This window comes from Rhincodon typus, chromosome 11, assembly GCF_021869965.1.
Source record: "Rhincodon typus isolate 14 chromosome 11, sRhiTyp1.1, whole genome shotgun sequence".
Classification (NCBI taxonomy): Eukaryota; Metazoa; Chordata; class Chondrichthyes; order Orectolobiformes; family Rhincodontidae; genus Rhincodon; species Rhincodon typus.
The window spans coordinates 71,621,200-71,645,364 of record NC_063342.1 but is presented as its reverse complement, the minus strand read 5'-3'; positions in this window follow the sequence as shown (position 1 = coordinate 71,645,364).

Below are 24,165 nucleotides of genomic sequence, written 5' to 3'. Positions count from 1 at the left end.
AAACCTTTTGTTTACAGCAATTCCCGAAGTGTCTTTGGAGCAGTCTCTTGGAATAGACCCTTTGCTTGGTTTTCTTATAAATACATCAATGTGGTCTAACTGAGTCACATTTCCAAATCAGAGGAAGCATGGACATTGCATTCTCTCAGACTGCAACTTCCAATATGCGCCCAGGTTTTAGAATGTGGGTTATAGAGTCATACAGCATGGAAATAGACCCTTCAGTCCAACTCGTCCATGCTGACCCTGTTCCCAAATTAAACTAGTTCTAACCTCCCTGCGCTTGGCCCATATCCCTCCAAACCTTTCCTATTCATGTACCTATGCAAATGTCTTTGAAATGTTGTAACTGTACCTGCATCCACCACTTCCTCTGGAAGTTCATTCCACACACGAACCACTCTCTGTGTAAAAAAAGTTGCCCCTCATGTCCTTTTTAAGCCTTTCTCCTCTCACCTTAAAAGTATGCCCCCTAGTCTTGAAATCCCCCACCCTCTGGAAAAGATACCAGCCTTATCTATGCCCCTCATGATTTTATAAATCTCTACAAGAGGTTAATTCACAACCTGAACCTACAGAGTCATATAAAGGTGGCATAAGGCTGGAACAAGGAGATTGTTCAGCCCATCAGCCCTGTGGCATCCTTTTGAAAAAGGAGACCCTTTCCCCAGGTCTTTCCTCATCCATTACATATATTTGTCCGGTTTCATAATGAAGATCATCGCTTCCACCAGCCTTTCAGAAATGGATTTACTGCTGTATTTCCAGTTCAAGTTTGGTATTTAATTCAGGGTTTGGTTTGAACTGACTGCCACCAGGAGCAAAGTAGCCAGTCAAAACACAATCCCTTTTGAGAATGGATATCCGCCCGCTTGTTAAAGTGGCAGTCTGCCCCTCCCTATTATTTCCCAGGCTTTGGGATGTTATAGCTCTCCGTTCCTGGTGGGAATGCTGTGAGATAGGGTGGGTGGGTGGGTAAGAGGTCGTGCCCCATAGGTAGTTTGGGAGATGGTTATCCCAACCTTCACAAACTCTACCCAAATTGGGCCACTTGCTTGAACTTTGATTCCCGCATGCATGGGAGTTGTACCCATTGAACATGGTGCATAACGCAAACTTTACTACAAAAACAATGGTTTTATACGCTTTCTACAGACAACAAGCTTCCAATCAAAGGGTTACACAGATAGTCACCCCTATCTCTATCCAACAGTGTTCACGTAATCTACAGTCCAGATTAGTACACGGGACTATACTATCCAATCATGTTCAAGCTAGCGCGCGTAACTCTAACACCCAATCATATTCAAACTAGTACGTTGAGACTATATGATCCAATCATATCATAATATGTTCACATCATATAACTGAGTTACGTACTTATGATTATTAGAAGCTCTTTGCTGTACATTTTCTTCCTTTTTCACACTCTAATTCTATCTCCATTTGTATTTACTGCACTGATTCTGTGTGTTCCCAGTGTTTGACCTGAACCCTGCATCAATTCTGGCTTCGACCAGTTGATAGTGATGCCATTGTCACCGGTTTGAGGTGGGAATAGGACTCAGGGCTGCTAAACAAGGCTTGGGATTTTAAATCTTTTGGGCCTCACGCTCACGGAAACATAAAGATTCACTGCCCATTTCCCCCACTGCACTGTCATTTCTCGCCCTGAGTTAAAATCAACCCTTTTTCATGGTTTTCAAGCATGGATTAATAACTGGATTGTGGATAAAATTCATATCTATGGGGCTCCAGCCTTAGCTGATTGAGGCATAAGCTATAGTTTTAAAAAGCCCAGCTTAGCATGGAAACATTCAGTGAGGCAGAAAGCTAAATGATGGCTCATACAAAGGTGTGATAAAATATTGGCAATTTAACCTTGACCCTTGCAAACAGAAGATAAAACAAGCACCACATTGAGGAGCAAGCTGATGTTCTTCCCCCAGCTAGAATGACTGGGTTTCCAAGATTACCAAATAGATAAAAGGCACAAAACTCCGTAGCTCGAAATCTAGCCAAAGCAAACATACAGTTTGAAAAGCTGTCAACTCAAATACAGCTTTGATTAAAAGTACATGACAAGTGGAGGAAAACTGACATTGGGCTTTGCGTCTTGGATTCCAGATAATATTTAATATTTTCTACCCACACCTGAGGGAATAAAACATCAATTGTTGAAAACACCGAGAACAAAAGACAAATACTAAAGGCATCAAATTGACAATTCCATTACTAAATGGTTTAGAAGCATTCTCCTTCAGGAAAGTTCAAACATTTCCAGTGGAGTTTTGACATACCAGCGCTTTTATCCAACTGAGATTTTCAATCTTGAAAAGGTACAAAACTAAAATAAAATTTAGTTCTCATTAATCCCCCAATGTTAATTCAATTATATTGCCACACTTCCAACAAACAACCCATGTTTTAGCATCATAAAACCCATACAGTGTGGAAACAGGCCATTCAGCCCAACAAGTCTACACTAATTCTCTGAAGAACATCACAGCCAGACTCACCCCCCTACCCTATATTTCCCATGGCTAAGCCACCTATCCTGCACATCCCTGAACACTGTGGACAAGTTAGCATGGCCAATCCACCTAACCTGCACATCTTTGGAATGTGGGAGGAAACCGGAGCACCTGGAGGAAACCCACACAGACACAGGGAGAATGTGCAAACTCCACACAGACAGTCACCCAAGGCTGGAATTGAACCTGGGTCCCCGGTGCTGTGAGGCAGCAGTGCTAACCACTGAGCCATTGTGCCACCCAGTTTTGTGGATGGGGTGTAGAAGGTTATTTGGGTCATCTAGCTTCCCAAATATACGCTGTTTTGGCCCATGATGTGCAATCAATAACCATTTTTTTTATTCACAATGAAAGATATGCGCCATTGGATCTTCATGTGTGCTGCTGACTCCTACCTGTTACCTCCATGTCACCAGCTAGTCATGTGGCTCTGACAACATTGTTCCACCATTGCCATCTTTCAATAATGCCTTGCGTAGGAGATTAATGTGTAAAATTAAATCACATGGAATTGGGGGTTGCGTTTTGAGAATTGAAAATTAGTTAGCAGACAGGAAACAAGGAGTAGGAATAAATGGATCTATTTTTCTGAATGGCAGCCAGACACTAGTGGAGTATCGCAGGGATTGGTACTCGGACCCCCAGCTGTTCGCAATATAGATTTAGATGAGGGCACTAAATATATTATCTCAAACATTAGAGTTGATACAACGCTGGGTGGCAGGGTAAGCTGTGAGGAGGATGCTGAGATGTTGCAGTGTGATATGGACGGACTGAGTGAATGGGCAAATGCATGGCAGATGCAGTTTAATGCGCATAAATGTGATGTTATCCACTTTGGTAGCAAAAATAACAAAGCAGATTATTGTTTGAATGAGAAATGTTCAATAAAACCTAGGTGTCCTCATACACCAGTCACTGAAAGGAAGCGTGCAGGTGCAGCAGGCAGTAAAGAAGGCAAGCTGTATGTTAGTCTTTGAGTACAGGAACAACAATGTCTTATTGTAGTCATACAGGGCATTGGTGAGGCCACACCTGGGATATTGTGCACAATTTTGGTTTCCTTATCTGAGGAAGGATCTTGCTATAGAGGGAGTGCAGCAAAGGTTCACTAAATTGATTCCTGGGATGGCGGGACTGACATATGAGGAGAGATTGAGTCAGTTAGGATTGTATTCACTGCAATTTAGAAGAATGAGGGGGGATCTCATAGAAACTTATAAAATTCTAACGGGACTAGACAGATTAGATCCAGAAAGGATGTTCCTGATGATGGGGAAGTCCTGAGCCAGAGGTCACAGTTTACGGGTAAGTGGTAAAGCCTTTCAGACTGAGTTGAGGAGAAATCTCTTCACCCACAGAGTAGTGGAATTTGTGGCCACAGAAAGTGGTTGAGGCCAAAACATTCTGTGTTTTCAAGAAAGACGTAGATATAGCTCTTCAGGCTAAAGAGATCAAGGGATAGGCGAGCAAGGATGGGACTAGTGTATTGAGCTTGAGGATCAGCCATGATCATATTGAATGGTGGAATAGGCTCGAAGGGTTGAATGGCCTCCTCCTGTTCCTATCTTCCATGCCTCTACATTTCCGTTGTGCATACTTCTGAAGTCAACCCCACTACACTACAACTTGCACTCACCTCCACTGTCCCAGCACCCACCCATATTGTGACATGAGATGTACAACATACACTATTTTCAATTTTGGAAGTTGGATCTTAAAATAGAGGCAAAGGAATTTTTGACTCATCCTGTGAAAGATATTTTTAAGTCAGAAAGTCATTATGCAACAGTTACCTAAATACATCATCATTAAGAAGACATAGAGTAAGAAATGACAGGCCGGTGATGACCAGGAATTTATTGGAGAAGATTCTTAGGGATAGGTTTTACTCACATTTGGAAAAACATGGACTTGTTAGCAATAGCATGGCTTCGTGTGGGGAAGAATGTGTCTCATAAAATGAATTGATTTTTTTGGGGGGTGAGCACTATAGAGAGCAGTTCCAGCTAGCAGGATAGGGTGAGGAAAATTGTCAGAATGAACCTGGATGATTGGAGGTTTGAGGGAAGAATATCTTCATGAAGGATCTTGACATTATGATCCTGCAAGGTAAGTCTAATCCCACAATGAAACCATGGCTTGGTAGATCTTTTTTTTAAAGTTAGCTAATGTGCTGGTGTGTCACCAAGACATAACTACAAAAGGCTGCAAATGTTCTTAAACAACAGAAATGCCAGCACCAAATCCCTGAAGAAGACCACTGGTCACAAATCTCCAGTCAGAAAAAACACTCTTTCATTGCTACTTCGTCTTCTTTGATCAAGCCAGTTGTGTGTCCATCTTACCAGCTCACAGCAGATCCCATGTAACTTCAACTTCTGTATCAGCATTGTCAAAAACATTATTAAAGTCTATGTAGAGAGCAACTACTGCCCTGTCCTCATCAATCATCTTTGTCTGACTGACTGATTAACTGACTGCGTGTGTGGAATGATCTGCCAGAAGATATGGTAGAGGCGGGTACAATTACTACACTTTGTAGACATTTGGATAGACGCGTGAACAGGAAAGGTTTAGAAGGATATGGGCCAAATGCAGGCAAATGGTACTAGCTCAGTTCAGGAAACCTGGTTGACATTGAAGAGTTGGACTGAAGCGTCTGTTTCCATGCTGTCTGACTCTATAACTGCAATTCAGAACTCAAAAGTAATGTCGTTTACTAGCTTTAAAATCTCCCCACCTCGACCTCATCCCAAGACCAGCCCCCCTCCTCATCCCTGCCTCCTTGACCTGTCCGTCTTCTCTCCCACCTATCTGCTCCACTATCCACCTTCTATCACCACCCCCCCATCTGTTTATTTCAGAGCCCGCATCCCCTCCCCCATTTCTGAAGAAGGTTTCAGACCTGAAACGTCAACTTTCCTGTTCCTCTGATGCTGCCTGGCCTGCTGTGTTCATCCAGCTCCACACCGTGTTATTTCAAGAGCTATGGTTTTGTTTAGCAATGGGGAATGAAGGTCTACATAGACATAGAATGCCAGGATAACATCTGAATAGCTTAAATATCTCCAAAAGATATCCTTGAAAAGACCAACTCAGAGTCCAACTAAATTTTCACATTTATTAGATAGAATCTATGTTATTTAGACAGAGGCCCACAGAATTCTTAGACCAGACATGGGGCAATATGATCATTATATGATTTTCAGATAAGATTGCCAACAAACAGAATTGTTGATTTGGTGATTGCATTCACTGTCATGGTAGCTATCCAGAAAGATTTGCTGGACAGACTAAATCCTTCTAACATCGATGAGCTACAGAACGATGGTTATGAATATGAGATGATCCTCACAGGTTGATGAAATTTCAGGTCCTAAGTAGAAAATTGATAGATGACACAACCTCTGGAACACCCAAACGTAGCAAGACATGTGGGCGTTGTGGCCTTCTGCATGCGCAAGGGAAATGACCAGCTTTTAATCTATTTTGCAGGGTATGTGACAGAGAAAGGCCATTGACAGAGGCACTGCACTGGAGCAAAGACTGGCGCAGCTATAAAAAGCTGTGCACTGACCCAAACAGACAGTGCCAAAGGAGTATACTTCAGCTCCGTTAATGACCATCTGGTATCCAACCAGAAGGGCATACGTAGAATAATTAGCATCTGATGATGTAGATGATGAGATAAAAAGTAGTGAACACATATTTTACTCTGTCTGAAAGGAACAATATCATCATACTGCCCAAAGTGTTTGCAAACTTTCAAATGATGTGCTCTCAGAAAACTGGTACCTTATTGTTATTGACTAAGGTTGACACAGGAGCATATAAATTCAAAAGGAAGTATATCCATAGACATGAGAAGCCGTGACATGCCCTACAAATGTAAAAGTATTTGCACACAACAGTTCATGAATTCTGTGTGCAGAATCAATTGTACTGGAATATAAGTACGATCAATCCAATACTGGACTAAAAAGTGCAGATAGACCAGATAGACCTTGTACTCATCACAATATGGGAATAGTCAGGCTTCAGATACAGCGCAGAAACTGCCACTTGTGGAACCATTTATGAAAGAACAATGGAATAGTTCACTTTCATCTGAATTAGTGGAGCTAAAATCTCTACTGTGGAAAGAAAATTAAAAAGGCAGGAAGAGAAGGCTGAACTCAGTCAAAATCCAGACTGTAGAATATGAAAACCTAAAAAAACTGCAGATGCTAGCTAGATGACCCAAATAACCCTCTATACCCCATCCACAAAACTGGGTGGCACAGTGGCTAGCACTGCTGCCTCACAGAGCTAGAGACCCAGGTTCAATTCCACCCTCGGGCGACTGTCTCTGTGGAGTTTGCACGTTCTCCCTGTGTCTGTGTGGGGTTTCCTCCAGGTGCTCTGGTTTCCTCCCACAGTCCAAAGATGTGCAGGTTAGGGTGGATTGGCCATGCTAAATTGCCTGTCGTATACAGGGGTGTGTAGCTCAGGTGGGTTATAAGGGGATGGGTCTGGGTGGGATGTTCTGAGTGTCAGTGTGGACTTGTTGGGCTGAAGGGCCTGTTTGCACACTGCAGGGATTCTATGTTCAAAAACAGAAATTGCTGAAAAAGCTCAGCAGGTCTGGTAGCATTTGTGGAGAGAAATCAGAGTTAACATTTTGGGTCCAGTGACTCTCCACTGAGATTTCCCAGCAATTTCTGTCTTTGTTTCTGGAGAATACTATCTCTGAGATGATGAAGTCTTTAGGAAATGCCTCCAGGCAGCTCACAGAGAGAAAGGCAGGAAGTAAGTTGAAATGCAAACTCTGTATCATCAATCCATTAAAGTGGTGAACAGATCACAGTCCGCTGTGTCCTTTCTCCTCCATTGCTTCCTCTAAGTGTTGTTTGACATGGAAGAGTAAAGATTCATCGGTTGACGAGGGATTGAGGCAACTGATAGTTAATAATAAACAAGTTTCCTTGAACATGTTTGACCTGACACTGTGAGACTTCATGGGGTCCAGGGTCAATGTTGAGGACTCCCAGGGAAATTCCCTCCTGACTGTATGTCTCTGTGCTATCACGTATGCTGGGTCCATCCTGCCAGTAGGGCAAGATATATCCAGGGATGGTAATGGTAGTCTCTGGGCCAATATCTGTAAGGTATGATTCTGTAGCAAGCTGTTGCTGTAAGACAGCTTTCCCAGTTGTGGCACTAGGCCCCAGATGTCAGTGATAGGGACAGCGCAGGGTCAACAGAGCTGTTATTGTTTCTGATCAATGCCAGGTAGTCTATCCAGTTTCATTCCTTGTTTTAGACTCTGTAGTGGTCTGTTACAACTGAGTAGCTGGCTCGGCCATTGTAGAAAGTATGGTAAGAGTAGCTCACATTGTTGTGGGTCTATTGTCGCATGTTACATCAGGTAAAGATTTCCTTCTCTAAAGGACAGTGGTGAATGAAATGGGTTTTTATAATAAGCAATGATCAAGGACAGAGACGTTCTGCCACTGCTGAACATTGGCAACCTACTGTACAATAGGCCTCAAAGCATTAAGGAGTAGTGTTTTGGGTTTTAGGGGGAGACAGTGATGTCATGGTAATGTCATTGGACAGGGTCATGCTCTGTGGAGACGGACTTAATTCCAACCATGGAATCAATGAATTAAAAGATAAACCTGAGTATGAAGCTGCTCCTAGTAATTGTGATTCCAAAACTGTCATTGATTCTTATAAAAACGCATCTAATGTCCCTTTGAGAGGGAAATCTGCCATCCCTAACTGGCTCTGGCCTACATGTGACTCCAGACCCATAGTAATGTGCTTCACTCTTAACTGCCCTCTGAAACAGACAAGCAAATGACTCAGTTCAAGGGCAATTAGGGATGGGCAATGACTGCTGGCCTTAACAGTAAAGCCCAAATCATGTGAATGAGAGCAAAAGCATAATCTGGTAGATTTTTGGTGATTGGAGTGAATGAAATGCAGGGATGCTGTTAGGAGTGTGCAAACATCTCCACCAGATGGTCCTCTCTCTGCTCTACCTAAGTGTCGTTTAACATGCAACTTATAAAGACATAAGCTACGATCTGTTGAGCATTCACAATGCTGATATGTATGTGCAAGTTCTCAATGTCAGTCAGCTCAAATAATTTGTCTTCTTGTCTCTCTTTATCTCTTACCGCATAGTTTCTCAGTCTGTCCCCCAGCTTTTCCTCATTCCTCCCTCATCCATTTCCTATCTCCACGGTTTCTCTCAGTTCCCTCTCTCATTATTATTTATCTCTTTATTCCTATGCCAGGAGTGGATCATACACCAGCGGTTATGTTTATTTCTTCCCTTTAGTTAAAATCTCTTGATCACCTTGAACAGACAAAATAAATATTGCTTCTTCCATGGTCAGTGTTTAAGTGCTTTCTTTGCTCAGCAGTGTGTGTTGCCTTGTAGCATTCTCCACCGGATTTAAACGTCCCCAGAGAGTCTTTGAGTTTTTTAAACTCATAGCTGCTTTGTAATCCACAGTTTCATCTTCAGAAAGTCTTGATGAGTCATTCACTTCTGCACCATCTGAATTATTGAAACCAAGGCGACAATTTCAAACTTAGTCAATTTGAGTTTTGCCAAAATGAATGCTGATTTTGCAATGTACAGGGTAAATTCCAGGAAGTTATTCAACCCGTTGCACTTTCTTGAACTAAAGAGGGATGAGTTTAATGTTTTATCCTCATCTCCCTTGACCTGCGCTCCCATCTCTGAGAGCCTCATTACCCATTAAATCAGCCTGAACTCTGAACTCTGGGCTCACCCTGTCCTTCTAACCCCTTCACACCTCCAGCCCTGGTCCCACATGGGGAAGTGATGGCCTAGTGGTATTATCGCCAGAGTGTTAATCCAGAGACCCAGGTAATGTCCTGGAGACCAGGGTTTGAATACTGCCACAGCAGATGGTGGCATTTGAATTTAATAAAAATCTAGAATTATGAGTTTAACAATGAGCATGAAACAATTGTCAGAAAAACCCATCTGGGTCACGAATGTCCTTTAGAGAAGGAAACTGCCATCCTTACCTGGTCTGGCCTACATGTGACTCCGGACCCACAACAATGTGGTTGACTCTTAACCACCCTCTGGGCAATAAATGCAGACCTAGCCCTCGTCCTGTGAATGAAAAATAACATTTATTTGTTGACCAGCCATCCACCCAGACATGAGATAGTTCCTCTCCCTCTGTTCAACACAGTCCTGAGCTATCAAATGGGGGAGAAATCGTTTCACACTTCAATATTTTTCAAGGCTCCGTGCTGGGAGCCTGTGTTTATGAGGTCTCGTATAAAATGTTCATCATCTGTTGTCTATGTCAATACATCGAGTATGTCTCTTATAATTTTCCGTGAAGCCTTCAGCACACTCAAAAAGACTTTTCAATCTACGTGTTACTTTTGGAAGGGTAGTGACCTGACCTATCGATCAATGAGGGACACCCAGAGCAAGCAGCAAAATCTCACGAATAGGGAAGTTACCAGCTTGTTGAGTTTAGTTGATCTTGGTTAAAGGAGAAATATTAGCCCAGCCATTGGAATTAACACCCTACTCTTCTTCAAGCTGTACCCAAATGCTCCTTTATGCCCAACTGAATGAGGTGAAAGACAGCACCTCAGACAGTGCAGTACCACCTAAGTGTTACATTGAGGTAGCAGTCTGAAGTATGTGCTCTGATCCCAAGACTAGGGTGTGAAACCAGACTGAGATGAGAGCTTGCTACCAAAAGTTACACTTTGTAACCCATTTGTGTGAGGTTTTGCTGCTGATAGAGTCATAGAGTCATACAGCATGGAAACAGAGCCTTCGCTCCAACCAGCCAATGACAACCATAATCCCAAATTAAACAAAAACATGGAATACTCCATCAAAATGTGGCGCTTTATTGCATTTTAATACATTGGTGATAGTGGGGGTGATGGCGTAATGATATTGTTACTCATCCAGCAATCTAGACCCCAGTGGGGACAGGGATTCAGATCTCACCACGGAAGTCTATGGAATTCAACATCCACTCAAAAGTTTGGACTTAATAGTTAGTCTTAGTAATGGTGACCATGGCAACGACAGGATTGACATAAAGATCCATCGCAAACACTGTTTAGGGAAAGAAATCTGCTGTTGTTACCTGCTCTGATCTACATGTGATTCCAGACCCAGAACGATACAGTTACCTCTGAACTTCCTCAGTCGTCCCAAGCTGTTACAGAAAAAGAATAAAACTGACAGACTTCCTTCCATCACTGGGGAATTGGAACAAGCAACAGAATCTCCCTCTACAACAGTTCTGTGGGTGTACCCAGTGGTTCAAGAAGACAGCAAGCCATCACTGTCTCAAGGATGGACAATAAATTTAGCCTTGCCAGCAAAGAATATAACTAAAACATTACCCACATGTCTTATACAGTTAATGGAAGTGCTCTTGGTGGTGTTGTTGAACAAATAGACCAACGGGTTCAGGTACATAGTTCTTCCAAAACGGCGTCACAGGTAGACAGGGTGGTTAAAAAGAATTTAGCATGCTTTGTCCATTGCTCAGACCATTGAGTATGGCAGTTGGGACATCATGTTGCAGTTGTACAGGACATTAGTTAGGCCACTTCTGGAGTACTGTATACAGTTTGGGTCGCCCTGCTACTGGAAGGATATTATTAAACTGGAGAGGGTGTAGAAAAGATTTACAAGGATGTTGCCAGGACTGGAGGGTTTGAGCTATAAAGAGAGGCTGATAGGCTGGGAATTTTTTTCACTGGAGCGTAGAAGGTATGGTTAGTAAGTTTGCAGATGACACTAAAATTGGCGTTGTAGTGGACAGTGAAGAAGGTTACCTCAGAGTACAACAGGATCTTGATCGGTTGGGCCAATGTGCTGAGGAGTGGCAGATGGAGTTTAATTTAGACAAATGTGAGGTGCTGTATTTTGGAAAGGCAAATCAGGGCAGGACTTCTACACTTAATGGTAAGGTTCTGGGGAGTGTTGCTGAACAAAGAGAGCTTGGAGTGCAGGTTCATTGTTCCTTGAAAGTGGAGTTACAAGTAGATAGGATAGTGAAGAAGGCGTTTGGTACGCTTGCCTTTATTGGTCAGTGCATTGAGTATAGGAGCTGGGAGATCATGTTGCAGCTGTACAGGACATTGGTTAGGCCATTATTGGAATACTGCATGCAATTCTGGTCTTCGTGCTATAGGAAGCATGTTGTGAAACTTGAAAGGGTTCAGAAAAGATTTACGAGGATGTTGCTAGGGTTGGAGGGTTTGAGCTGTAGGAAGAGGCTGAATAGACTGGGACTATTTTCCCTGAGGCAACAAAGGCTGAGGGGTGACCTTATAGATGTTTATAAAACCATGAGGTGCATGGATAGGGTGAATAGGCAAGGTCTTTTCTCAGGGTAGAGGAATCCAAAACTAGAGGGCATGGGTTTAAGGTGATAGAAGGTTAAGAGGTGACTTGATAGAGACATACAAGATGATCAGAGGATTAGATAGGGTGGACAGTGGGAGCCTTTTTCCTCGGATGGTGATGGCTAGCACGAGGGGACATAGCTTTAAATTGAGGGGTGATAGATATAGGACAGATGTCAGAGGTAGGTTCTTTACTCAGAGAGTAGTAAGGGTGTGGAATGCCCTGCCTGCAACAGTAGTAGACTCGCCAACTTTAAGGGAATTTAAATGATCATTGGATAAACATATGGATGATAATGGAATAGTTTAGGTTAGATGGGCTTCAGATTGGTTTCACAGGTCGGCACAACATCGAGGGCCGAAGGGCCTGTACTGCGCTGTAATGTTCTATGTTCTATGTTCTATAGGGGAAATGTTTAAAGGGACCTAAGGGGCAACGTTTTCCTGTAGAGGGTGATATGTTGGTGGACTAAACTGCCAGAGGAAGTGGTGGAGGCTGGAACAATGACAACATTTAAAAGGCATCTGGATGGGTACATGAATAGGAAGGATTTAGAGGTATATAGGCCAAATACTCGCAAATGGGACTAGATTTATGTGTGATATCTGGTCAGCATGGACGAGTTGGACTGAAGGGAAAACATAATGCTGAGCTGGAGGAACACAGCAGGCCAGGCAGCATCAGAGGAGCAGGAAAGTTGACGTTTCGGGTCTGGACCCTTCTTCAGAAATGGGGGAGGGGGAAGGGAGCCCTGAAGTAAATAGAGAGAGGAGGGGTGGGGCTGGGGAGGGTAGGTGGGATGGTGATAGGTGAGTGCAGCTAGGCAGTGGTGGGGATTGGTCAGTGAGGTGGGAGGGGCGGATAGGTGGGAGAGAAGATGGACAGGTTGCGTCAGCTCAAGGAGGCGGGGATGAGAGGGAGGATTGGTCATGGGATGAGTTCAGAGGTGGGGAGATTTTGAAACTGGTAAGGTCCATATTGAGACCATTGGGCTGTAGGCTCCCAAGGTGGGAGACCCAAGGCATTGAGACCCAATGATGTTGCTTGGCCTGCTGTGCTCCTCCAGCTCCACACTGTGTTATCTCTGACTCCAGCATCGAAGTTCTTACTATCTCTTGGACTCAAGGGTCTGTTTCTGTTTTGTATATCTCTATGACTCTAGGGAACATAGGAGGTTGAGGGGTGACCTTATAAAGGTTTATAACATCATGAGGGGCATAGATTAGGTGAGTGTCAAAGGCCTTTTTCCCTAGAGTGGGGAGTTCAAAGTTAGAGGGCATAAGTTTAAGGTGAGAGGGGAATTTTAAAAGGGACCTGAGGGCAACATTTTCATACAGAGGGTGAACTGCTAGATGAAGAGGTAGATACAGGTACAGCTGCAATATTTAAAAGACATTTGGACAGATACATGGATAGAAAAGGTTTAGAGGGATATGGACCAAATGCAGGCAAATGGGACTAGATTCGTTTGGGAAACTTGGTCGGCATGGAAGCGTTGGAACGAAGGGTCTGTTTTTCTGTGCTGTATGACTCTATGAGTTGCCTGCTCTACTCTAATATTGTAACTTGTAAATTGTTAAATAGAAAACAGAATTTAAAAAATCTACCACAAAGTTACCCTTAACTCTGGCTTTAAGTATGTCCCCATCTGTTCCAAGACTTCTAAACATCCTGCTCCATTGCTGTAGCCTTTTCTTTGGCATCCAATGGTCTATCATTTGTGCTTAAATTTTCTGCACCAGCTCAAGCAGAGCTACCTGCTTATCTTCTTGTGTCCTACCGTTGTTTTGTCTTCCACCTCTCTTCTCTTCTTGGGTCACGGTGTTGTTGAGATAGACATTTGAAAGTCAATTCTTCAGGAGCAGGTTGTATCTATGTGTATGTTGTTTGTTTCTCCATTCACTTTGTATCTCTGCCCTCCTCCATTACAATGTAATCCGTAACGTCTTTGTTCTCATGCTCTTTCTCTCTTTACTTCTCACCACTTCCCTTACACTCTTCTTTTCTTGGCCTCTCTCTCTCCGGTTTTGTGGAGACTGAAATGGGGGGTTGGGGGGTGGGGAGGGGTGGGGTTGGAGTTAACTGCAGAAAACAGGGAAAGCAGAAAGTGTAGACCAAAGTGCAGAGATGGTGTGGAAATAGGTCTCAAAATACACGCACAGACAAAATGAAGATAATCAACTGAAAAGGGCTGTTTTCTATGATTGTGTTTTGCAGACTTGCCCCATGCAGTGGCTCGTGGGATTTTTAACCACATCTGGGAAATGCTCCAGGGATTTGTAGCAGCAGTGAAACCTCAGATGTCCTGCCTACTATAAACTGTCTGGAGGATACTCCTGAGAATTGCAGATCCAGACATTGGTATGAGGAGAGGGATAAACATCAACACTATATTATCCAGGGCAGATCTTGCCATCCTATTTTCACCAAGGTGCTGCTCTGCAGAATGAGCCTGTGTGTTTGGGAAATGATGTAATGGTCTATGGAAGGGTCCTGAATTAGGCCTGGAAGCTACAGGTATTCATAACATCATTGAATAGATGTGGGGGTACTGTGCACAGAGAATCCCAAGTGAGATCCTCCCTAACTGTGGAGAGATGAACAGAGACCTTAAGTATAGGTAAGTGAGTGAGAGAGACAGAAAGATCCACGTGCTCAGATGAAAGGATGGATGAGGAGATATAGGGTCAGGTAATGATGCATGAGGTCCTCAAATGTCATCAGTTAACAGTTGAACTTGGCCTGTCCCTTATTAGTTCAAATAATTTTCATCCACAAAACAGTTGGAACTGTGAGATGATGATAACATAAAAGAGGAAACAAGACAATTAGCATCTTGTATCATGAGATGGTCCTAGCATTGAAGGTGGCTACTCAATGTATTGTGTCCATTTTAAGCAAGTTGCAAAACTGGTTGCTCATTGTGTTATTACTGGGAGATTGCTTTTTCTGTACAGTCAACTTGAGAAGGAACAGATTTGGAAACTTCATAGTTTTGCAGTCTCCCATAAGATTGCTGGCTTGGCTGGTGCTGATGTGTTTTTGTTACATAGTTTGCAGACTCACTGGCGACTCCCTGGTTCTGGGGCTAATAAGATTCATTATCTGTAGTCGTTATGATTCTATTGTCCACCCAGATGGATTTGAAGTTGGAAGCCATTTCAACACAATGTGGAATGAATGGGGGACATTCACATCGACTTATGATGCATTAGTTTCTTTCTAATGTTCTTTGTTTCAAGCTTCGATACAGTGGATCTTTAAAACAGTAATTCTGAGCATTTATTGAGCTTGAGTTTTTGATAAGTCCGCAAACAATTGGAAGTGTAAATTCCAATAATTTTTTTTTCCATCTTGGTAAGTCCATCCAAGGGAGGCTCCACACCTATAAACATAAATAAGATCCTAGAATATCGTGCATTGGAACACCCTCGTTTAAAGTTATAGACATGGCGTGCTTTTACAGGGCATGACAAGAGATGCATAATTAATTGTCCTGTTCGCAACTGTCCCAAATTTCTACAGGGTTTTTTTTTTCTGAAGAATTGGCTTACAGAAGCCATAAGTGCAAAAGCAACTGGAGAGTCCCTGGCAAGTGCAAGTGTAAGGGTGAATGCAAAACTGGACCCCGGCCTCCCAATCTGAGTGTTACTGGCCTTCAGCTAAGCTCTTCTGTCTTCTCGCAGGGGCCATATAAGCTTGATTTAGCTTTATGTGTTTTTGCCGCACTTGCGAGCACTGATACTGCAGCTATCACGTTGCCCTTTGAGCTTTGGGTTCATTGACTGTAATTAGCTTTGCAAGACTACCCCAGCCTGGCCAGTTTTTAAAGGCAGTGTTCCTTCCAATAATGTGCGTTGCTATTCCTGAACCCAGAAGAAAAATCCACGCTCAAAGGCAAGATTTTTTTCGCAAAGGGACAACACAAATACAAACAAACCTGACCTCGAAATGCCAGTTAATATGTACTGAAATAACATCATGTGAAATAAATCTCAACTTCTCAAAGTCAGATAGTATTTAAATGTACTATTTAATATTCAAGCCTCCGTCCACAGCAAGAGGCTTCTTGTGAATAATAAAACTCCTTTCTTGCTGCAGTCTCGTTCTCATTCATATACTAAGCTGCTTCTAAAGCAACTTCTACACTCCCTGTGGGCTATTTCCTTGCTAATTAACAGTTGCCAGTAATACTGATTATATAACACATCCCTGGCAAAACACCATGGGCAATAAATGTGATTTTTCAAAAGAACTTCACCAGTTTGAAAGCTCCAGGGCCTGGTTACAACTTGATTTCAGCTCTGCATTTTTAATTATTGTTCCATTTTTAATGCGTTAAAATAGTTCCCATGGATTCTTTGCACAATTGGGAGAATCAAAGTTTTACTTTCAAAGGGTTAAGGTGGACCTGGTGAGCAGCAATTTGTAACGCAGGTAATGTTCTTTCATTCGCCTGGCTCTGTACACCATTCCTTATCAAAAGGGAGGATGACTCCAGTTTGCCTTCTGAGTTACAGTTTTACTGCTCTCATGGAGTCATAGAGTCCTACAACATGGAAACAGATCCTTCAGTCCATGCCGACCAGATATCCCAATCTGATCCAATCCCATTTGCCAGCATTTGGCCCATATCCCTCTAAACCCTTCCTATTCATGTACCCATCCAGTTGTCTTTTAAATGTTGTAATTGTACCAGCCTCCACCACTTCGTCTGGCAGCTCATTCCATACCACTCTCCATGAGAAAATGTTGCCCCTCAGGTACCTCTTAAATCTTTTCCCTCCCACCTTAAACCTACGCCTTCTAGTTTTGGACTCCCCCCAACCCTAGGGAAAATACCTTGTCTATTTACCCTATCCATGTTCCTCATGATTTTATATATCTCTATAAGGTCACTCCCCAGCCTCCGACACTCCAGGGGAAAAAGCCCCAGCTTATTCAGTCTCTCTCTATAAATCAAACCCTACAGTCCCAGAAACACCCTTGTAAATCTTTTCCGTACCCTCTCACGTTTGACAACATCCTTCCCATAGAACGGAGACTGGAATTGTACGCAGTATTTTAAAAGTGGCCTCACCAATGTCCTGTACAGCCACAACATAATGTGCCAACTCCTTTACTCAATGTTCTGAGCAATGAAGTCAAGTGTGCCAAATGCCTTCTTCACTGCCCTGTCTACCTGTGACTCCATTTTCAAGCAGCTATTCACCTCCACCCCAGATGATTTTGTTCAGCAACACTCCCCAGCAGGGCCTTACCATTAACTGTATAAGTCCCGCCCTGGTTTGCCCCCTTAACACTGGCAATGGTGACCCATGCGATTTACAAAGGGCCTACTATTAGGTGCCCACAACTTCGACTTTGAAATTAGGCCCTGTGACCCCCTTCCAGAATGTTCCCCATGCACGGCTGCAGTGGTTCAAGAAGGCAGTTCACCACCTGACCTTCTCAAAGGGCAACTAGGGACGGGCAATAAATGCTGGGCCCAGCCAGCGACATACACGTCCCATAAGTGAATTAAAAAAAGCTTCCAACAATTCCGCAGGTGAAAGAAAGAAAAGGTTAAAGGTTATTCTGTCGGTTTATTTCTGTGGAAGTGGAAATATTCTCCAGGCCATGTCTGTCCTGGGGATTCCACACCCCTCTAAAATGATGATTAAAATACCCCCAACACAGTCCCACAAACAAAAATCTTGCACAAAACCCCTTCCTGGTGACAGGCCTGGCCAACGTTCCCTGTTTGATGTCCTGCACGTTCACTTAGTGCTTGTGAAAAAAGGCCAGAACCTCAAAGGGGCAGCATTTCTTAACTATCCAAATGGACCCGAACATCTCTGCAATCTAGACCTGTCTTCTGAATGGTGCTAAATCATTTTTTATGTATATGCTTTCATTCCAGCCCAAATGCTATTACTTTGAATATGAAATGGATATATTTCCAACTGTAAATCATGAGCATTTTCACAGAGCAGGAGCAATCAGACTCAATGTCAAGGGGTTGCCTACTTTTTGGCAAGGTAACCATAATGGAATTGGCTGCGTCAGACTGAGTACTCTGGCTCAGATCCATACAAACCAGATTTATGTCACCTTGTCAAGGACTTTCAAGGACTGTTTGAAAACAGTCTTGCTGAAAATTATCCCTGAGTTCTGTGAAATGTTACTGCTGCATTTTACATACTGCAACACACCCTGCAAAAGAACACGGCTGGGTAATGTTATCTGTGTGGAGTTTGTACATTGTCCACAAACATCGTGGGCCGAAGGGCCCATTCCTGCCCTGTGCAGTTCTACGTCTACAAGGGTTTCCTCCGGGTGCTCCTACACAGTCCAAAGATGTGTAGGTTAGGTGGATTGGCCATGCTAAATTACCCATAGTGCCCAGGGATGTGCAGGCTAGGCAGGTTAGCCATGTTGAATATAGGGTTTGGGGCTAGGCTAGGGTGGAAGCTCTTGGATGGTCGACACAGACTTAATGGGCTGAATGGTCTCTTTCCACACTGTAAGGATTCTATGATTCAGAGGCCCAGACCAATGCTTTTCGGTCATGGATTCAAATCTCACCATGGCAGATGAGGACTTCTTAATGAAATGAATAAATCTGATTTGAACACTAATTAATTGTTGTTTAGACCTGTCTCATTCACTAATGCCCTTTTAGGGAAGGAAATCTGCCATCCTTACCTGGTCAGGACTACATGTGACTCCAGACCTGCAGCAATGTGGTTGATTCTTGCCTGTCCTCTGAAGTGGCTGAGCAAGGCCACTCAGTTTAAGAGGACTTAGGAATGGACCTCTGTCTCTATCAAAAGTACAAAAGCAAAAACATTTTCCAACTCGTTTCAGTTCTGAAGAAAAGTCATGCCAGACTCAAAACGTTAACTCTGCTTCTCTCTCCATAGGTCTGCCAGGCCCATTGGGTTTCTGCAGCATTTTCTGTTTTTATTTCAGATCTCCAGCACCCGCAGTGTTTTCCTTTTATACAGCTGGGATTTGATTGTACCTTTAAGCTCCACATTCTGGCCTACAGTCAGCAATATCATTCCCCATACCCCTTGACTCCCTTATCAACCTGAAATCTGTCTAACTCAGCCTACATCATATTTAATGACCCAACCGCCAATGCTCTTTCGAAAATGCACTCCAAAGACCATACAGGAAATACTTCCTCATTTAAAGCATTTAATTTATCCTCTGACTTCCTGATTGTTGTGGGAGTCTTTGTGGTGTATTTTTTTAGTAGATTCTTGAAAGCCAGCTTGACCTAATTAATCCATTCATAATTTTAAGAAACATTGCTACAGCTGCCTTTGCATTGCCTGAAGAGCAATGCTTAGTTGAGAGTGGGAGAGGATTCCGAGGGACTGGTAGATTGCGAATGGTTGTTGGGACCACAAGAGTCACGGTGCTCTGTTTTTCCTTCCATTTTAAGTAGAATGTCAATGGATTTGGGAAAATATTTCTGTGGGTAGCTGGTGTTGTTATCAAGGAGGTCATTCTCAGTCTCCTGGCCTGCAACCCCAGGCTCAATGTTTCGGTTCATATTGGCTCAGCCATCAGAGGAAGCCCAGTTAGAGGCTGCACAGTGGAAACAGCCAGCTCCTGTCTTAAGGTCTATGTAAAGGACAAGTGGGAAATGCTTGTAGATGTTTCCGTCAATTCAGCCCTAAGTCATTCTAGCCACATGGATCTTCCCATCATGAGGCCAACATGTATGGCTCCTATAATGCATTATTGAGGCTGTTCGGCCCAACCAGACTGCTCCTACTCTGACCCTGCTGCTCCTCTGTCTTGGCCCAGTCTACAAGTGACTGATTCGTGGGTGTTCCTGTAAAACTGGTTGTTTTTTTTTCCTTCCCTCAGAGGATTGTGTGACTTTGGAATTCACTGCCTCACAAAGTGGTGGGCTTGGGGGCTATGGAATACTTTAAAGACAGAGGTGGATAAATTCCTGTTCAGTGGGGAATCCGGGGTTATCAGGGAATGTGGGACCTGAAACAGACCAGCATGTTGAATGGTGGGGCTAAATGGCCTACTTCTGCTCCTGTTTTATCTGTTTGTATGTTTATTGACATCCCTGCTGGATGGAATACTTGAAATAACTCCACAGAGGCTGCTATCCCGCTACCACATGGAGAGTCCTTGACATTGATCCAGCTCCCTCAAAGCCAGCTCTCAGAGTGAACAGAACCTCTCACACTCCTGTTTATATCTGTCAGCCAGGGCTCCCTGATTGGACCAGGTTAACAGTCCCAATCAGGGAACTCCTATTCTATGATGTCCACTTGGACAAAATCACAATCACTAGAATACTGATTCTAGCTCTCTATTCCAACTCTACCATTCCCTTCTTCTCTGGGTTTATACAGCGTTCACTCCCATCATAGTAAAGTTGTTCCTCAATCAACCTCTGAATCCCATTCCTCATTAATCCTGAGATATACAAGTCCAGGCAGACCGGAATGTGTAATTTGCAAGTTTTGCTGCTTTTTCCTTCTGGGAGGTCATTGCTGACCTGTATCACCCTTCCATTGGCTTTCCATGGCTCCATTAACTTTAATATCTTTGCCTATCTCAATGCTATCAAACCCTGATTTGTAATTTTCAATAACCCACAGCCTCACTGCCTTTTCTGAGGTTGCAGATTTTGGCTGCGTTTTCTGTGAAAGACTGTTTCCAAGCACCACCCTGAACAATCCAGCTCTAAGTTTTACCCTTTCACTCCAAACGTTTCCACCAGTGGAAATAATTTCTCTCCATCTGCAGTGTCAAGTCCTTTAATCATCTCAGTCACCTCATTAGCAATCATCTCCTCAATCTCTACACCCAAGGGAATACCAGTTCTGAAGAAGGGTCACTGGACCTGAAATGTTAACTCTGTTTTCTCTCCACAGATGCTGTCAGACCTGGTGAGTTTTCCCAGCAATTTCTATTTCTGTTTCTGTTTCGGAATACCAGTGTTGCCTGTTAGGAGTTCATCATCACAATTTATTGCAATTTTCCGATAGTTTATTAAGAAGCAGTAGCTGAGATGCGAGACATCAGGGAGTTAGATAAAGAAAATGCACTGCTGTCTGAGAAAAAAAAATCTCCTCTGCTCTGGGTCTACTCTATTCTTGGTCACTGTGAAGTTATTCTGGTGGTGGGATTAACCTAGCCCACTGCAGGCTTCCCCCACAGTTGCTTAACATCCTGAATACTCCTGTCTGAGCCGAACACTTATTGTTTCTCATAGGGGAATGCAAGAGCTGGTTATTTTCTCTGTGTCAATCAATTGGCTGAACCTGTTTAGCCAATGGCCATGGGACAACCACTCATGATGCTGGATAATCATTGCCCCATAGCCCACCTTCACCCAAGGGTAAGTTTATCAATCTCTCAATGCTTAATTTCAAAAATGAAACACTGCTAACAGATTTGTTTGGCACCAGATGAATCGCTGATGTTAATTTAATGGGTGTCATGACCTCCATGTTTTTTTTAATTCTCCCCTTTGTTTTCACATGCTGGAGTTTTGGAAAGTTAATGACTGCTGTAATAGCTTTTAAATGAAATCACACTCTGCACAGTAAATGCTAGGAAAATTCAGTTTTTAAAGGACACCAGTATTCAATACCACCCTAGAGTCTCCGACCAGTACCTAATCATTCATAAATTTACCATTCATCTCTTGGTTGTAGATTAACACTGTCTCCCTTCATCGAGCTCATTGATAAATGTAATGAAAGGCTGTGGCTCTGGTTGGGGCAGTACGGTGGCTCAGTGGTTAGCACTGCTACCTCACAGTACAAGGGTCCGCAGGTTCAATTCCATCCACGGGTGGCTGTCTGTGCAGAGTTTGCACATTCTCCCCACGTCTGTGTGGGTTTCCTCTGGGTGCACTGGTTTCCTCCCACAGTCCAAAGATGTGCAGGCTCGGTGGATTGGCCATAATGCAAGGTTACAGGGATAGGATTGGGGGAAATGTGTCTGGGAGGGATGCTCTTTGGAGGGGCAGTGTGAATGCGGTGGGCTGAATGGCCTGCTTCCACACTGTAGGAGATCTTATGGTGTTGATCCCCGGGCTTCCATGGAGTTTTGGATGGGCTAATGTCTGGTCCACATGGGGGTCCCGGGTCTGCGCATGCCATCAGCTCCACCACCCCCACCCCAGGGATGACCTTGTGGGATGGGGTGCAACCTTCAAATTGCCTACTGCCATGCACGCTGAGGGTTCCCCAGGCTTTGGGCCTAATTGATGGGCAGCCTCACCAGGAGGAGGTACAGCTGAGGAAAGGAAGTGAGTGTGAGGTTGCCTAACTGAATGGAAGTTGCCAAAAAAATTCCCCTTTGCAAGACAATTAATGGACAGATCATCAACCGTTCATGCCCATTTCCCCACCTATAGGCCATGGACCACCCTGTTTCCTTTGGCCTCCTGGTGTGCCGATGAGAGGGCCACTTTAATAAAGCAGGCACTCACTCTGACAGCGGAGAAATACAGGCATTGACACAAAATGTCCCACATGAAAGGCTACAATTGGCTAACAGTCTCTGTAGAGCAGGCAGATGACCCCATTCACAGCCCACCCGTGGTGACAGGAATCTCCCAGAGTCAGCAAAATGTTGGGGAGCCATCCCCACAAAGCTTCGTCTATTTTCCCACCTCCCCCACCTCCTTTAATACTCAACCAGCTTGATCCGTAGTGGACATTGAATCCCCACCCCAACCCAGAGTACATTTTGTGCCCTTGTCACCCTCAATGCTTCCTCCAATTGTTGTTCAATATGGAGGAGTGCCGATTCATCAGCTGAGGAAGGATGGTACATGGTAACCAGCAGGAGGTTTCCTCGCCCATGTTTAACCTGAAGCCATGAGACATCATGGGATCGGGAATCAATGTTGAGGACTCCCAGAGCAAGTCCCTCCCGACTGTATCCCACAGTGCCCCCACCTCTGCTGGGTCTGCCCTGCCGGTGGGACAGGACATATCCAGGGGTGGTGATGGTGGTGTCTGGGAGATTGCCTGTACGGTATGATTCTGTAGGTGTAACTATGTCAGGCTATTGCTAGGCTTGTCTCTGGGACACCAGTCCTGGTTTCAACAACAGGTCCCAGACCTTTCAGGGTCAACAGGCCTGAGTTTGACGTCACATGTCTGGAGCCTATGGCTGGTTTCCTTCCTTTGTTTCAATCTTAGCGGATTTTGACAAAACTGAGCCTCTGAGCACAGGTAAGGGCCAACTTCATTTCTGTAGCTCACAAATTGACCAGGCCAATTAAGGATAGGAGAGTTCAAACCAGATAGGATTTTACCATTTCGCCATTTTGGCCCACCTGTAATTTCCAGCTTTTTATTGAATCCAGATTTTCCCCAACTGCCGTCGTGGGATTTGATCTCCCGTCCTGGGTGGTTAACCAGCCCTGGTTAATATCATCCTCCCCACTCAGCACACCACATGGTGTAGAGGTCAGTATGGGTGCTAATGGCTTACCTTGGCAGATTCCTGAGGAAGTGTGACTGCTTTATCCATTCCCATGTCAGGCAGATCGGATAATGCAGCCTGGGATCTGCTGGCTGTCTCATGTCGAGAGCAGCATGTCGTTCATCGATTACCAAGCAGGACGCTGAGATGGCCAATTTCACCCCATCACTTAGTTAAGGGCTTTCTCTACTATGGCTTGACTTTCCTTTGCATTTCTTCAAATCCATTCTTTTGCCTAGTGCGACATTTAATAAAGCTATGTATGTCGTGTGGAGTCTGAAACAAATTCACACGCCTGCATCCATTTTTACTTTGAGGTGATTGAATCCCTTTAAGATCTGGCTGCGACCTACTGAGGACCCTCTCAGGTACCATCTCTCTTTCACTGAGCATTTTGAAACCTCTGGGAACGTAAGGTTCGAGCATAACCTCAATGATTCCAATGTGGTTGGCTCAATCGAGTTTTAACTAGGGATGTTCAGTTTTGAACAATTTGTCAGCAATCCCAATGATCATGAATAAGCCATTTTGGAACAGTCAGAAAACAGGTAGCTTATGTTGGGTCAGAGATAGTAGGAACTGCAGATGCTGGTGAATCCGAGACAACAAGGTGCAGGGCTGGATGAACACAGCAGGCCAAGCAGCATCATAGGAGCAGAGAGGCTGACGTTTCGGGCCTAGACCTAGCCATCTGCTCCTATGATGCTGCTTGGCCTGCTGTGTTCATTCAGCCCT